Raw genomic sequence first — 14,705 nt, forward strand, 5'->3', positions numbered from 1 at the left:
AATATTAGAGAAATATTACATAGTGGTGGGATTTGTAATAAACCTGAGAACACCTGAGCAGGTGTTATGAATTAGGAATAGATTTGCCTGAAAGCCTTAAATAAAAATGCATTTCTTTTGATAAAAGTCCAGGAAGGCAGTCCTCAGAGGTGTGCTGATTCTAAGATCATCAGGAAACTCAGCACTTTCTTACTGCTCTTGCACCCTCTATCAGCAGCTTCCCCCTTGAAATACAACTTGATTTTTCTAGCATTAAATCCACATTCCACCCAACAAGAAAAAGGAAAATGAAGAAAATGGCATCCTTAAGGACACTTCTATCTTTCACACACCACAGTCAGTAACATCCTACTAGTCGGAACTCCTGGTCAGACCAAACTGAAACGGAAACTGGGTTTTTAAGTGGCCATGTGCTGAGCTAAAAACTGGGAGCTTGATTACTGTTGACACTGAGGAAAACAAATATTGGGGAACAACTAATAGCCCATGTCATAAGACTACTCAACTCCAGGTAACAAGCCACGTGTGAATGTGGACCTACTGAAACTAGAAATGCTGATTATTCAAAAGAAGTGAAAAATTCATATTCTGTGAAACACTATACAATTTTTAGATGTTGACAAGCAGTTCAAAATGTTTTATGGCTTGAGGGTCAAAAATCAATGGTCTACATCCTACTTGAGTGTACTACTTGTGACCATTTATGTAGATAAGAGTAGAACACATCATGAAAAAGAGATCTCACATTAGCAATTAGGATGGCCAAGAGACATAAAATGAAGTCATATAAATAGCCAAAGGGATCAAGAACCATTTAACCCAGAGAAAAGAAAATCTGCTGTGGACATGGTAACTGTCATTTATTATATGAAGAACAGTCCTATAGTATAAAGTTCAGATTTATATGTGACTCTAAAGGGCAAATTAAAAACCAAAGTACAGAAACATAAGTATAATATAGGAAACAAAACATAAACATAATATAGGAAAGAGTTTTAAAGTATATATTTTTTGAGATCTGTTTTGATTGACATTTTTTAAAAGCCTGTGTTTTTCTTTAATATAAAGCCCATCTAACCTAGAGCCTGTTGCACTGTTTTGTATTTATATTAGTACATATATATATAGTCCTCTTCCCTCCTAATGTCTCTCCTAGGAACAGTCCCAAATGAATGAGTTACTCAAGACAAGCTTCCTTTCAAATTTACATTTTTAATAAAGTTATTAAAATTGCAAATTTAAAACTTTGTCTTATTTAAGACAGCAAATTCATCTTACAAATCTTGTTATATTTATAAATCTAATAAAGTTATTAATCTAAAAAGCATATCAATAAACTGACCTTAAAGAACTCAACTTCTTTTTTATTGGTATAAGTCACAGAACATTTTTTAAAAAATCACCCTTTAAAAATATGCAATTCAGCAGTTTCGGTGTACTGGCAAACTTGGACAATCACCACTATCTAATCCAGAAAATTTCCAATAGCCCCAAAAGAAATCCCATACCCCTTAGCAGTCACTCCTCATTTGCCCCCCACATCCCTAGCCTTAAGCAATCTCTATAAATTTGCTTATTCTGGACATTTCATACACATGGATCCTACTGTATGTGGTCTTTTGTAACTTTATATATCCACATATATATCCTACTATATGTGGACTTTTTAAAATTAGCATGCTGTGTTCAAGATTCATCCGTATTGTAGCATGCATTAGCACTTCATGTTTTATTTATTGTCAAATAGTATTCCATTGCAGGGATATACCACATTATATCTATCAGTTCATCAGCTGATGGTCATTTCGATTGTTTCCACTTTTTGGCTATTATGGATAATGCTGCTATGAACATTATGTACAAGTTTTTGCGTGGATATATGCTTTCAGTTCTCTTGAGTACACAAGAGAATATCCAAGAATTTCTGGGTCACATGTCAACTCTGTATTTTACTTTTTAAAGTGTAGTTGATTTGGGCTTCCCTGGTAGCTCAGCTGATAAAGAATCACCTGCCATGCAGGAGACCCAGTTCGATTCCTGGGTCGGGAAGATCCCCTAGAGAAGGATAGGTTACCCATTCCAGTATTCATGGGCTTCCCTGGTGACTCAGATGGTAAAGAATCCACCTGCAATGCAGGAGACCCAGGTTCAATCCTAGGTTGGGAAGATCTCCTGCAGAAAGGCATGGCAACCCACACCAGTATTCTTGCCTGGAGAATCCCCGTGGACAGAGGAGCCTGGCGGGCTACAGTCCGTGGGGTTGCAACAAGTCTGACATGGCTGAGCAACTAAGCACAGCACAGCAGAAGCACATAGTTGATTCACAATATTGTGTTATTTTCAAGTATACTGCATCTTACGTTTTGAAGAATTGTCGAATTGTTTTACAAAATGCCTACACCATTTTACATTCCTACAAGCAATGTATGCAAGTTCCAATTTCAATTTTTCTACATTCTTGCTCACATTTGTTATTGTCTATCTTTTTTATTATAGCTATATTAGTAGCTGTGAGTGGTAACTCACTGTAGAACTCAACTTCTCTTAAACGATAAGCTATATTCACAAACCTATTCAAATTCCCTTAGCTGCATTGAAAATTTTAACAACCGATGTTTTTAAGCACTTCAAATGTCTTAGTAGATGAATGAATGTGCAAAACTTCCAATAATTTCAACATCTCTTATGTGTGTGTGCTCAGTCGTGTCGGACTCTTTATGACCCCTGAACTGTAGCCTGCCAGTCTCCTCTGGAGTCCGTGGGATTCTCCAGGCAAGAATACTGGAGTGAGTTGCCATTCCTTTCTCCAGGGGATCTTTCCGACCCAGGGATTAAACCCGCATCTCCTGCAATGAAGCCATATTCTGTACCAATGTGCCACCTGAGAAGTCTAACCATCTCTTATAAATCCAATAAATTAAACTTAAAAGACAATAAAACTTAACTTTTCATTTCAAGCATTTAGTACTGATTATAAACATTTTTTTAAAAAATGTTTACACTCTAATTTTTAAATGTATCTGAATCCAACTATAAAACTCAAAATGGAATCATAAACCTAATCTGTGAAATTTTAAACCCTAAATACTCATGTTATCTATAATTACTAACAAATATCTACCATCATTATAGGTATTTAACATTTCAATATTGCCTATATTTATTATCAACAATTACTATATTGATAATACTATAAAGATAGTTTGACTCCTTTTAGCATCTTTTAAAATTTTAACTCTTCCTGAGGTTCGAAGAACATCTACTTGATAAGGAAAGAGTTTTACCAGCTCTAATTAATTTTGATCCATTCATTATAATGAGTTGAACACCGACTATGTTTCAGAGAACAAAACAGACCAAATCCTTTGCTATGCTCAAATATTTCCACTGCAAGTCAGTGTTATTAGCATGACTTTAAAACTGACTGAAGAAATGAAAATGGGAGGAGACAGATGCACCTTTTAAAAGGTGAGAGTTATGGTTTCATACTGAAGTGGAGGAAAAGACAATAGATAAGGCGAATATGAAGATAAAATACATTATTGAAAACCACAAAGGAGGAAAAAAAGAGAAAGGGAATGAGAAGTGGAGGCAGGAAACTGCATTAAAATCTTAGACAAAGCAACCAAGAAAATCCTCACTGAAAAAATGAATTTTTTAAAAAAAAGATGAATTTTGAGGAATGACTGAAGCCAGTGAGGGAGCTAGCCAAGCAGACATCTGGGGAAAGATCATTCCAGATAAGGAATATCAAATGCAAAGGCTCTGAAACAAAAGCATATATGGAATAGCCAAGAATCAGCAAGATAGCCGATGGAGAAGAGTAATGAGTGGAATCGTGGTTGGAGATGATGTCAGGTCAAGGAGGGCCTTGCAGGTCCCTGAGGGCATAGGAGAAACCATTGGAAAGTTTTGAGCCGAAGAGAGACACAATGTGACTTAGGCTTTAATAGGATCATGCTGGTGTCAGTGTGAGGACTGGCTGAAGAGCAGCCACAAGCAAAAACAAAGTCACTGGTTAAGAGACCAGTAGCACCCAGGCAGTCCCAGGGTGCTGGCAGTGGGGATGCTAAGAAGTGGTTCTGCTTATATTGTGAGAGTGGCATTGGCAGAGAAGAAGGGGAGAATTAAAGATAACTCCGAGGCTTTTGGCCTGAGCAACCAAAAGAACAGAGTCGCCATTAAATGAGATCAGGAACACAAGGCAAGCGGGAAATAGCAGAGGCTCTGTTGTGGGCATTTACATTTGAGATACTTATTAGACATCCAAGAGGAGAGGCCCAGCAGGCCCCCTGATACACAGATGTGGAGTTCAGGGTAGAGATACCACTTAGAAGTATGTGTTTGGTAGTCATGAGTATACACATGGCATTTAAAGCCCTGAGATTAGTTCAGATCCCCCGAGGAATGAGTGCAGAAAGATGAGAAGAGGGCCAGGACTGAACCCTGGGTATTCCAGCATTCAGTGGGGGAAATGGAGGGAAACTGCTAACGAGCCTGAGAAGGGATGGCCAAGGAAGTAGGGGAACAGCCAGGCAGGCGTGGTACTCTGAAATTAAGTGAAGACCACGCTTCAGCAAAACAACCACAGCTGTGTCAAATGATGCTAACTGGCCAGCTAAGAGGAGGACTAAACGGTAACCGCTGGCTCTGACTCTCAGCAAGTACATCAGCTTCCAGGCCCAGAAGAAGCAGCTTCTCCAGGAGAACTTTCCTTGCCAGATCTCAGTGGGAATTAGAAGTTTCCCTTTAGTGCTCCTCTGGCACATGGCACTGATCTATGTAAGAGCATTTAGTCACTCAACAAAAATGTATCTATTATTTATTACTTGCCAAGTGCTACTCTAGGCTGATAACAAAAAGTCAAAAATCCTTTCCCATGGAGCTTTCATTTTAATAGGGGCGTGCAGGGGAACATGCAGTGAACAACGTTAAAAAGAAAATGTGTGTAGTATATTAGAAGGTACTAAGTGCTACAGAGGAAAATAACAGAAGGAAGGGGTTAGAGAGTGAAAGCAGCGGTCATTTAAAATAGCACGCTCAGCAAAGCCTCTCTGAGCAAAGAGCGAACCACAAGGACATCCCAGAAAAGAGTATTCCAGACAGAGGAAACAAACACAGAAGCTCTAAGGCAAGAGCATGCCCGTTCTGCTCAAGGAATAGCATGGGAATCTGTGAGGCTGGTTCAGAACAAGGGAAAGGGAGAGTGTTAGGAGAGAAGCACAGAGAAGTGATGAGGCGAGGTGGCAGGTGGGCAATGGTCTTGTAGGTCATTGAAAAGACCTTAGCCTTTTCTCTGAATCAAATGGAGACCTTGGAGGGAGTTGAGAAGAATGACGTGAGATTACCCTGGTTTCTGCTTTGATAAAAAACTGCAGAGGAGGGCACCAACAGAAGCAGAGAGCTAGTTAGTAGGCAACTGCAATAACAAAGGTGAGGCTGGGAAAACTTGTCCAAAGTAGAATGCCAAAGAAGGTCTTATCCAGCAAGTACTATTGAAGAGGCAACCATTTCCTGCTTTCTGCAGGCTGAGAAGTAGAATCCTTGACCAATAGTACTATTCTGTTGTATTAGTTGGGGCAGGCTAACTGCTGTATCAGATGAACTACAAAATTTCTGAGACTTAACAATATACATTTGTTTATAGCTCATATAAAGTCCCTCTCTTCCAAATGGTAATTTGAGAACTTAGGATCCTTCCATCTTGTGGCTTCACCAGTCAACAGAAGGCTTTCTTATGCTGCAGGAGAAAAAGAAGGAGTCTTACGTGGTAAGTATGAATAAGCCAGCCCTTCTGCTCCAATGCCATTGGCCAGAACTCTACCATATGGCCACACGTAAACTGCAAGGAAGGCTGGGAAAGAGCCCTGCTGCATGCCCTGGAGGAAGAGGAAGCTGACCCAGTGAAGAGCTAGCCATCTTCTGTTCCCGCTGCGAATGAGCATGCTCTTAATCACCACACATTGTGAGACCTCCTTCTTCAATGCACCATGAGCTAATTCCTTTGCAGATTTTTAAATTACAAGGAGATGGCTATTTTCATGTCCACCACTGTGATCACTTACTTGCCGCAACTCTTTAAGCTTTCTGAAAAAGACCAATTTTTCCTCAGCCTAGTTCTAGAAGAAAAGCTGAAATGAATGAAGTTGTAGCAAACTGAGTGACTAACAAACTGCTTTGGGGAATACAGTCCACAACTGCTGCACACAGTTTCCTAGAGCACTTTGCACGGTTGCTTTATCACTTGGAAAGAGATGGGGAACTCATTTCACATGCACTAGAATAGATATGTAAGACCAAGAACAACAGAGATGAAAGATACACATTTGCATTCACAGTCAGCTCTTAATGATCTGTGTGGAAGAAAAAGAAACGTGGATAATTTAAAACAATACACATTATCTTTTCTTCACTTAAGAATTTAGTCACAAATGAACGTATGCATGTCTCCACTCAGTTTGATTTTTAGAGCTGGCGCCTACTGTCATTAATGACAAATAATCAGTAAACATTGACTAACTGGCTACAGGTTACACTCATAGAATAGATTGTTTTGAAGATATATCCTAAGCTATAAAATAAAAACATTCCAGTGACAGTTTAAAATGCTCATTTCAATTAAAGACAATTTCATTGGTTTGATAGTCTTGTAGGCAGCCAAGGTTCACAGATTTTGTTGATAAAACATAGTCCCTCGTGTGTCTTTCTGCTTCAGTTCAGTTCAGTTCAGTTGCTCAGTCGTGTCCGACTCTTTTCAACCCCATGGACTGCAGCACGCCAAGCTTCCCCGTCCATCATCAACTCCTGGAGCTTGCTCAAACTCATGTCCATTGAGTCAGTGATGCCATCCAACCATCTTATTCTCTGTTGTCGCTTCTCCTGTCTTCTCTTTCTGCTTACCTATTACAATTTTATTATAGTAGCAGTCTCAAGGAAATGCCCAAAAAGCAACAAAAAACATTTTTTTAATTGTTAGTATATGATATAGGATTTAAAATGTAATGATAAATCTAATATTTTTACAAAATCTTATGTGGTACTCTATTAATAGAAGTGTCCTTAGTATCTTCTCTTATCTCAAAATTATAAACTTTTCACAAAAAATAAATGATTACCCAATCATCCTGAATGCATAATAAATTATACAGGTTATCTCTTCAGTAGCAAGTATATGTAAGTGTAGGGTGGGGGTAGGGGAAGATATGCAATGTTTAAAGAGAAAGAGAGAGAAACTGATCAAGATTCTTACCATTGGTTATTTCAGGGTTGCTCAAGGTAGGGTTGGATCACTAGGGAGGGGCTAAAAAATCTGTTTTTTTTTTTAACGTTTATTTCTAGTGATTATTAAAATCAGACAAGTTTGTGAAACAGCAACCTAGTATAAGTGTTAACTCCTCCAAGAAGACAGAACTTCCATCTGCTGAATTGTTTTGTAAACCCATAGGTACACTGAACAATTACTAATACATAAAATTTAGAGTAACATAAATATAGAATATCCTAAAAATTCCAAAAGAATCATGAGTGCTACATAGTTTTACAATGTAAATTTTCTAATGCTTTCTTAATGGTTGCTCTGTTTCAACACATCATTAAAATGTAACTTGTCTTGATGCTACATCATTTAGTCATTCAATAAGCTATAAATTATGATAGTTCTCATGCTTCCCTGGTGGCTCAGCGGTAAAGATCCACCTGCCAATGCAGGAGACATGGGTTCAGTTCCTGATCCTGGAAGATTCCACATGCCACAGAGCAATGAAGCCCGGGTGCCCCAACTATTGACCCATGTGCTGCAACAGCTGAAGCCCGGGCACCCTAGAGCCCATGCTTTGCAACCAGAGAAGCCACCACAGTGAGAAGCCTGTGCGCTGCAACTAGAGAATAGCCCCCACTCACCGTAACTAGAGACAAGCCCATGCAGCAACAGAGACCCAGCACAGCCATAAATAAATAAATAAAATTATTAAAAACTTAAGATAGTTCATCTACTTGAGAAGCATTTTATTATGAAATGAAATATGTAAGAATTTTAAATATTGTTTAGACTTGGTCTTCCCAGGAATTTGTGGTATCAAAGATATCAATTGAATGCACAAAATAAGCAGCTAGACTTTACCTTCAAGTAATATAGTTGATTCAGAAAGCAGTTCCATAATATTTAAAATCAAATTAATCATAGCTAATGTCAAAATCACAGTAAGTGACAATCCTTCACAGTGGAAAACCATTTTTTATTAACATTTTCAAATGATTGGGATTTATAGAAAGATAATTATAATACTGATTGTTAAGATAATTTAAGGGATGTTCTTACTCCATATCTCACTTATATCCTGTCCTGAGAACATAAATTTTACAAACATCTTAGATATTGGAACAGAAAGATACCAAAAAGAAAATGATTTGTCTGAAACTATTTGTCATAGTTTGCATTTTCAGTGCCAAAAAGAAATGAAGCCATTAAGCTTGGCAAGATATAGACACACTAAGGTAAGGGTTGATCGTCACTCAGTCAATGTACTTATCAAATTGCAATCATTGTTCTTCCTCGATGATAGCAAAGGCAGCTTTTGAATGTATATAAAATGCTTATGAGAAAATATTTTTATAGCATTTAAATTGCAACTACACACAGAGTCCTTCCAACAACTTTCCTAAAATTCCTTTTTTACCATCTGCACACTTATTTAGCATCTACGGTTTGTAGATTACTATTCTAGGCTCAAAGCATACAAAGAGGGATTCAATTAAATCTCTGTCATCAAGGGTTTATAATTTCATTGGGGAGGCAATAATAAATATAAAAAGGGATAGGTTATATGTAAGAAATTTTCCAAACTGTAGCTCTCTGAACAACTGTAGCAGAATCACAAAGGGTGTGTGTTAAAATGCAGATTACTTATCCCACTATCTCAGTTCAGTTCAGAAGAGTTGCTCGATCATTTGCAATCCCATGGACCGAAGCATGCCAGGCTTCCACTACCTAGATCTATTAAATCAGCATCTCTGGAGACATATTTCCAGAAATCTGCATTTTAACAACTCCATAATTCTGACTCTCAGTAAAGTTTGTGAATCACTGCTAAAAGTTAAATCCATAACAGACTGGCATAGAGTAAGAAGTTGCAGTTAATGACTCAGTCTTAACTCAAAGAGTGAAAAATATTGAAAAGAAATAAAACTGTAATTATTCACAGGAGATATTATAGTCTTTGCTGGAGAAAGAAATGGCAACCTATTCCAATATTCTTGCCTGGGAAATTCCATGGGCAGAGGAGCCTGGTGGGCTACAGTCCATGGGATTGTAAAGAGTCAGACACAACTCAGTGACTAAACAACAACATTATTGTCTCAATAAGAAATCAAAGAAATTCTAAAAATTACTAAGAGTTCAATATAGATGAAGGATATACAGTCATTAAACAAAAATTAACAATGTTTCTATATTTACAATTGGAAACGGTGACTTTAAAGCACATATACTATTTATAATAGCCACAATAATTATAAGACTCCTAGGAACAAATCTGACAAAACACGTGATAAACCAAAACAGGGAAAAATAAAAACTTTATTAAAAGACAGAGAAGATTTACATGAAGAGGAGTAATGCCATGCACATATATGGATCACTTCAATATTCTAAAGGTGGCAATTCTTTCTAAACAAATCTTTAAACTTTAAGGCAATTCAAATAAAAATCCTAACATAGCTTTTCATTTAAAAACAAAAAAGAAGAGGAAACTGTTCTAAAATTTACGGAGGAGCAAGAGAAAATCCACAGAGAAGGCGATGGCACCCCACTCCAGTACTGTTGTCTGGAAAATCCCATGGACGGAGGAGCCTGGTAGGCTACAGTCCATGGGGTCGCTAAGAGTCAGACACAACTGAGCGACTTCCCTTTCACTTTTCACTTTCATGCATTGGAGAAGGAAATGGCAACCCACTCAAGTGTTCTTGCCTGGAGAATCCCGGGGACGGGGGAGCCTGGTGGGCTGCCATCTGTGGGGTCGCACAGAGTCAGACATGACTGAAGCAACTTAGCAGCAGCAGCAAGAGAAAATCCAAGGCAGGACAAATAGACAGTGGAGTAGAACAGAGAGCTTACACAGAAAGACATGTATGTGACGTCTTAGAAAAGGCGGAGGGAGGGCAGAAGATACCTACTACTCGTTAGCAAAGGGTTCATCTTCGTACATATATATTAGAGTCCTCCTAGAAATTGATAAGGGAAAAAAGGGGCTATATCCTGGTAGAAAACTAGAGAGCAGAAAAAGTCTGTAGATATGGAAATATAAATGACTTTTTAAACTTAAGAGACAGCTGTTCAATCTCACTCACCTTAAGGGAAATACAAATAGAAATAAGAGCAATATCCTGGATTTCTTTCATCAAGTTGACAAAGATCCAAACATTTGATAACAAACGTTACCTTAAGGGTAGGTAAGGCTATGGAGGAAAAAGATACTTTGATATACTGCTGTCAGGCTGTACATTAGTGCAAGCCTGAATAGAGGAAATAGCCAGCACAATTACACAAGCTTACTCCCTGAACCAGCAGGGAGTAAGTAATTCCTGCTTCTAGGAATTACATCGTGTTTGCAAGGGTATTCATTGTAGCACTGTATGTGGTGAGGAGCATGAAGGCTACAGCATGGTTTCAAATTCTAGCTCTACCACTAACTAATATTATGCTCTCAAGTAAGTTACTAAATCTCCCTATCCGTTGGTTCCTTCATCTGTAAAATGGAGGTAATAATAGTATCTATTCTTTGGGCTGCTGTGAGAATTAAATGAGTTAATCGATTTAAACAGTACCTGGCACATATTATACATGTGTTAGCTATTGGTATTAACATCACAGGACTATAAACAACCTACATATTTATCAATAGGAAACTTGTTGAATAAATCATGGTGGAGTCATACAACATAAAAGAGAGGAATAAATAAGGTTTTTTATGGAAGTATCTCAATATATATTGTTTAGTGAAAAAAATAGGTGTAAGCAATGTCTATAGTATTAAGAGTTACCATTTGTATAAAAAAGACAGAAACAGGAAGAATATGCTGTGTTTAAAAAAATATTTCTAATCTTTCAAACTATATCAGAAAAGTACAGATGAGAGATAAAAAGGGAAATTTTCACTGTATGACTTTTTGATTTGTAAGGCATGTGAATGTGTTACCTGCTCAAATGTAACAATTTAAAAACAACTCCAGGGACTTCCTGGTGGTCCTGTGGCTAAGACTCCGAGCTCCCATGCAAGAGGCCCAGGTTCACTCCTGGTTACGGAACTAGATCCCACATGCCACAGCTCAGACCTGGGGTTAACAAATAAACGACTTCCCGTGGCTCAGCAGTAACGAATCTGCCTGCAATGCAGGAGACGCAGGAGACGGGGGTTTGATTCTCTGGTCGGGAAGGTCCCTTGGAGGAGGGCATGGCAACCCACTCCAGAATTCTTGCCTAGAGAATCCCACGAATAGAGGAGCCTGGCTGGCTACAGTCCATAGGGTCACAAAGAGTCGGACACAACTGAAGCGACTGATCATGCACACACACAACCAAATACATAAATAAAAACAATTCCAGATGGATTAAAGACCTATATTTAATGAGAAAAAATATAGATTTTAGAACAAAAATGAGTATATTTAAAACTGCAGGAAAAGAAAACATTTATTTGAGAAGCAAAATGCATAAAACATAGGACAAATATTGATAAATTTATACTTAAATTTAAAAATAACAAAAATCTTTATAAAAATATAAGTCCTAGATTGAGAAAAGATATTATAAAACATGTAATGCTCATATCAATAAGAAAAATATAAAATAAGTTTGTATGACTAAACCAGTGCTTATTTTTATAAGCAAATGATATGAAAAAGCAATTCAAAGAGGCTATCTCAATGAATAAAAAATACAAAAAAGATGCTCAGTATCACTAGGAATCCTGAAAATGTATATTAACAGTGAGATACTTCTCTGGTGGTCCAGTGGTTAAGAATACACCTTGCAATGCAGGGAACTCAGGTTTGATCCCTGGTTGGGAAACTATATGAACAGTATGAAAAGGCAAAATGATAGGATACTGAAAGAGGAACTCCCCAGGTCAGTAGGTGCCCAATATGCTACTGGAGACCAGTAGAGAAATAACTCCAGAAAGAATGAAGGGATGGAGTGAAAGCAAAAATAATACCCAGTTGTGGATGTGACTGGTGATAGAAGCAAGATCTGATGCTGTAAAGAGCAATATTGCATAGGAACCTGGAATGTTAGGTCCATGAATCAAGGCAAACTGGAAGTGGTCAAACAGGAGATGGCAAGAGTGAATGTCAACATTCTAGGAATCAGAGAACTAAAATGGACTGGAATGGGTGAATTTAACTCAGATGATCACTATATCTACTACTGCAGGCAGGAATCCCTTAGAAGAAATGGAGTAGCCATCATGGTCAACAAAAGAGTCCGAAATGCAGTACTTGGACGCAATCTCAAAAATGACAGAATGATCTCTGTTCATTTCCAGGGCAAACCATTCAATATCACAGTAATCCAAGTCTATGCCCCAGCCAGTAACGCTGAAGAAGCTGAAGTTGAATGGTTCTATGAAGACCTACAAGACCTTTTAGAACTAACACCCCAAAAAAATGTCCTTTTCATTATAGGGGACTGGAATGCAAAAGTAGGAAGTTAAGAAATACCTGGAATAACAGGCAGATTTGGCCTTGGAATACAGAATGAAGCAGGGCAAAGACTAATAGAGTTTTGCCAAGAAAATGCACTGGTCATAGCAAACACCCTCTTCCAACAACACAAGAGAAGACTCTACACATGGACATCACCAGATGGTCAACACTGAAATCAGACTGATTATATTCTTTGCAGCCAAAGATGGAGAAGCTCTATACAGTCAACAAAAACAAGACCAGGAGCTGACTGTGGCTCAGATCATGAACTCCTTATTGCCAAATTCAGACTGAAATTGAAGAAAGTAGGGAAAACCACTAGACCATTCAGATATGACCTAAATCAAATCCCTTCTGATTATACAGTGGAAGTGAGAAACAGATTTAAGGGACTAGATCTGATAGATAGAGTGCTTGATGAACTATGGACAGAGGTTCGTGACATTGTATGGGAGACAGGGATCAAGACCATCCCCATGGAAAAGAAATGCAAAAAAGCAAAATGGCTGTCTGGGGAGGCCTTACAAATAGAAGTGAAAACAAAGGAGAAAAGGAAAGATATAAGCATCTGAATGCAGAGTTCCAAAGAATAGCAAGGAGAGATAAGAAAGCCTTCCTCAGCGATCAATGCAAAGAAATAGAGGAAAACAACAGAATGGGGAAGACTAGAGATCTCTTCAAGAAAATTAGAGATACCAAGGGAACATTTCATGCAAAGATGGGCTCAATAAAGGACAGAAACGGTATGGACCTAACAGAAGCAGAAGATATTAAGAAGAGGTGGCAAGAATACACAGAAGAACTGTACAAAAAGATCTTCACGACCCAGATAATCACAATGGTGTGATCACTGACCTAGAGCCAGACATCCTGGAATGTGAAGTCAAGTGGGCCTTAGAAAGCATCACTACGAACAAAGCTAGTGGAGGTGATGGGATTCCAGTGGAGCTGTTTCAAATCCTGAAAGATGATGCTGTGAAAGTACTGCACTCAATATGTCAGCAAATTTGGAAAACTCAGCAGTGGCCACAGGACTGGAAAAGGTCCGTTTTCATTCCAATCCCAAAGAAAGGCAATGCCAAAGAATGCTCAAACTACCGCACAATTGCACTCATCTCACATGCTAGTAAAGTAATGCTCAAAATTCTCCAAGCCAGGCTTCAGCAATATGTGAACCGTGAACTTCCTGATGTTCAAGATGGTTTTAGAAAAGGCAGAGGAACCAGAGATCAAATTGCCAACATCAGCTGGATCATCGAAAAAGCAAGAGAGTTCCAGAAAAACATCTCTTTCTGCTTTATTGACTATGCCAAAGCCTTTGACTGTGTGGATCACAATAAACTGTGGAAAATTCTGAAAGAGATGGGAATACCAGACCACCTGACCTGCCTCTTGAGAAACCTATATGCAGGTCAGGAAGCAACAGTTAGAACTGGACATGGAACAACAGACTGGTTCCAAATAGGAAAAGGAGTACGTCAAGGCTGTATATTGTCACCCTGCTTATTTAACTTCTATGAAGAGTACATCATGAGAAATGCTGGGCTGGATGAAGCACAAGCTGCAATCAAGATTGCTGGGAGAAATATCAATAACCTCAGATATGCAGATGACAATACCCTTATGGCAGAAAGTGAAGAGGAACTCAAAAGCCTCTTGATGAAAGTGAAAGAGCAGAGTGAAAAAGTTGGCTTAAAGCTCAACACTCAGAACACTAAGATCATGGCATCTGGTCCCATCACTTCATGGGAAATAGTTGGGGAAACAGTGGAAACAGTGTCAGACTTTATTTTTGGGGGCTCCAGAATCACTGCAGATGGTGACCACAGCCATGAAATTAAAAGACGCTTACTCCTTGGAAGGAAAGTTATGACCAACCTAGATAGCATATTCAAAAGCAGAGACGTTACTTTGCCAACAAAGGTCCGTCTAGTCAAGGCTATGGATTTTCCAGTGGTCATGTATAGATGTGAGAGTTGGACTGTGAAGAAAGCTGAGCGCCGAAG

Source organism: Bos javanicus, chromosome 20, assembly GCF_032452875.1.
Source record: "Bos javanicus breed banteng chromosome 20, ARS-OSU_banteng_1.0, whole genome shotgun sequence".
Taxonomy (NCBI): domain Eukaryota; kingdom Metazoa; phylum Chordata; class Mammalia; order Artiodactyla; family Bovidae; genus Bos; species Bos javanicus.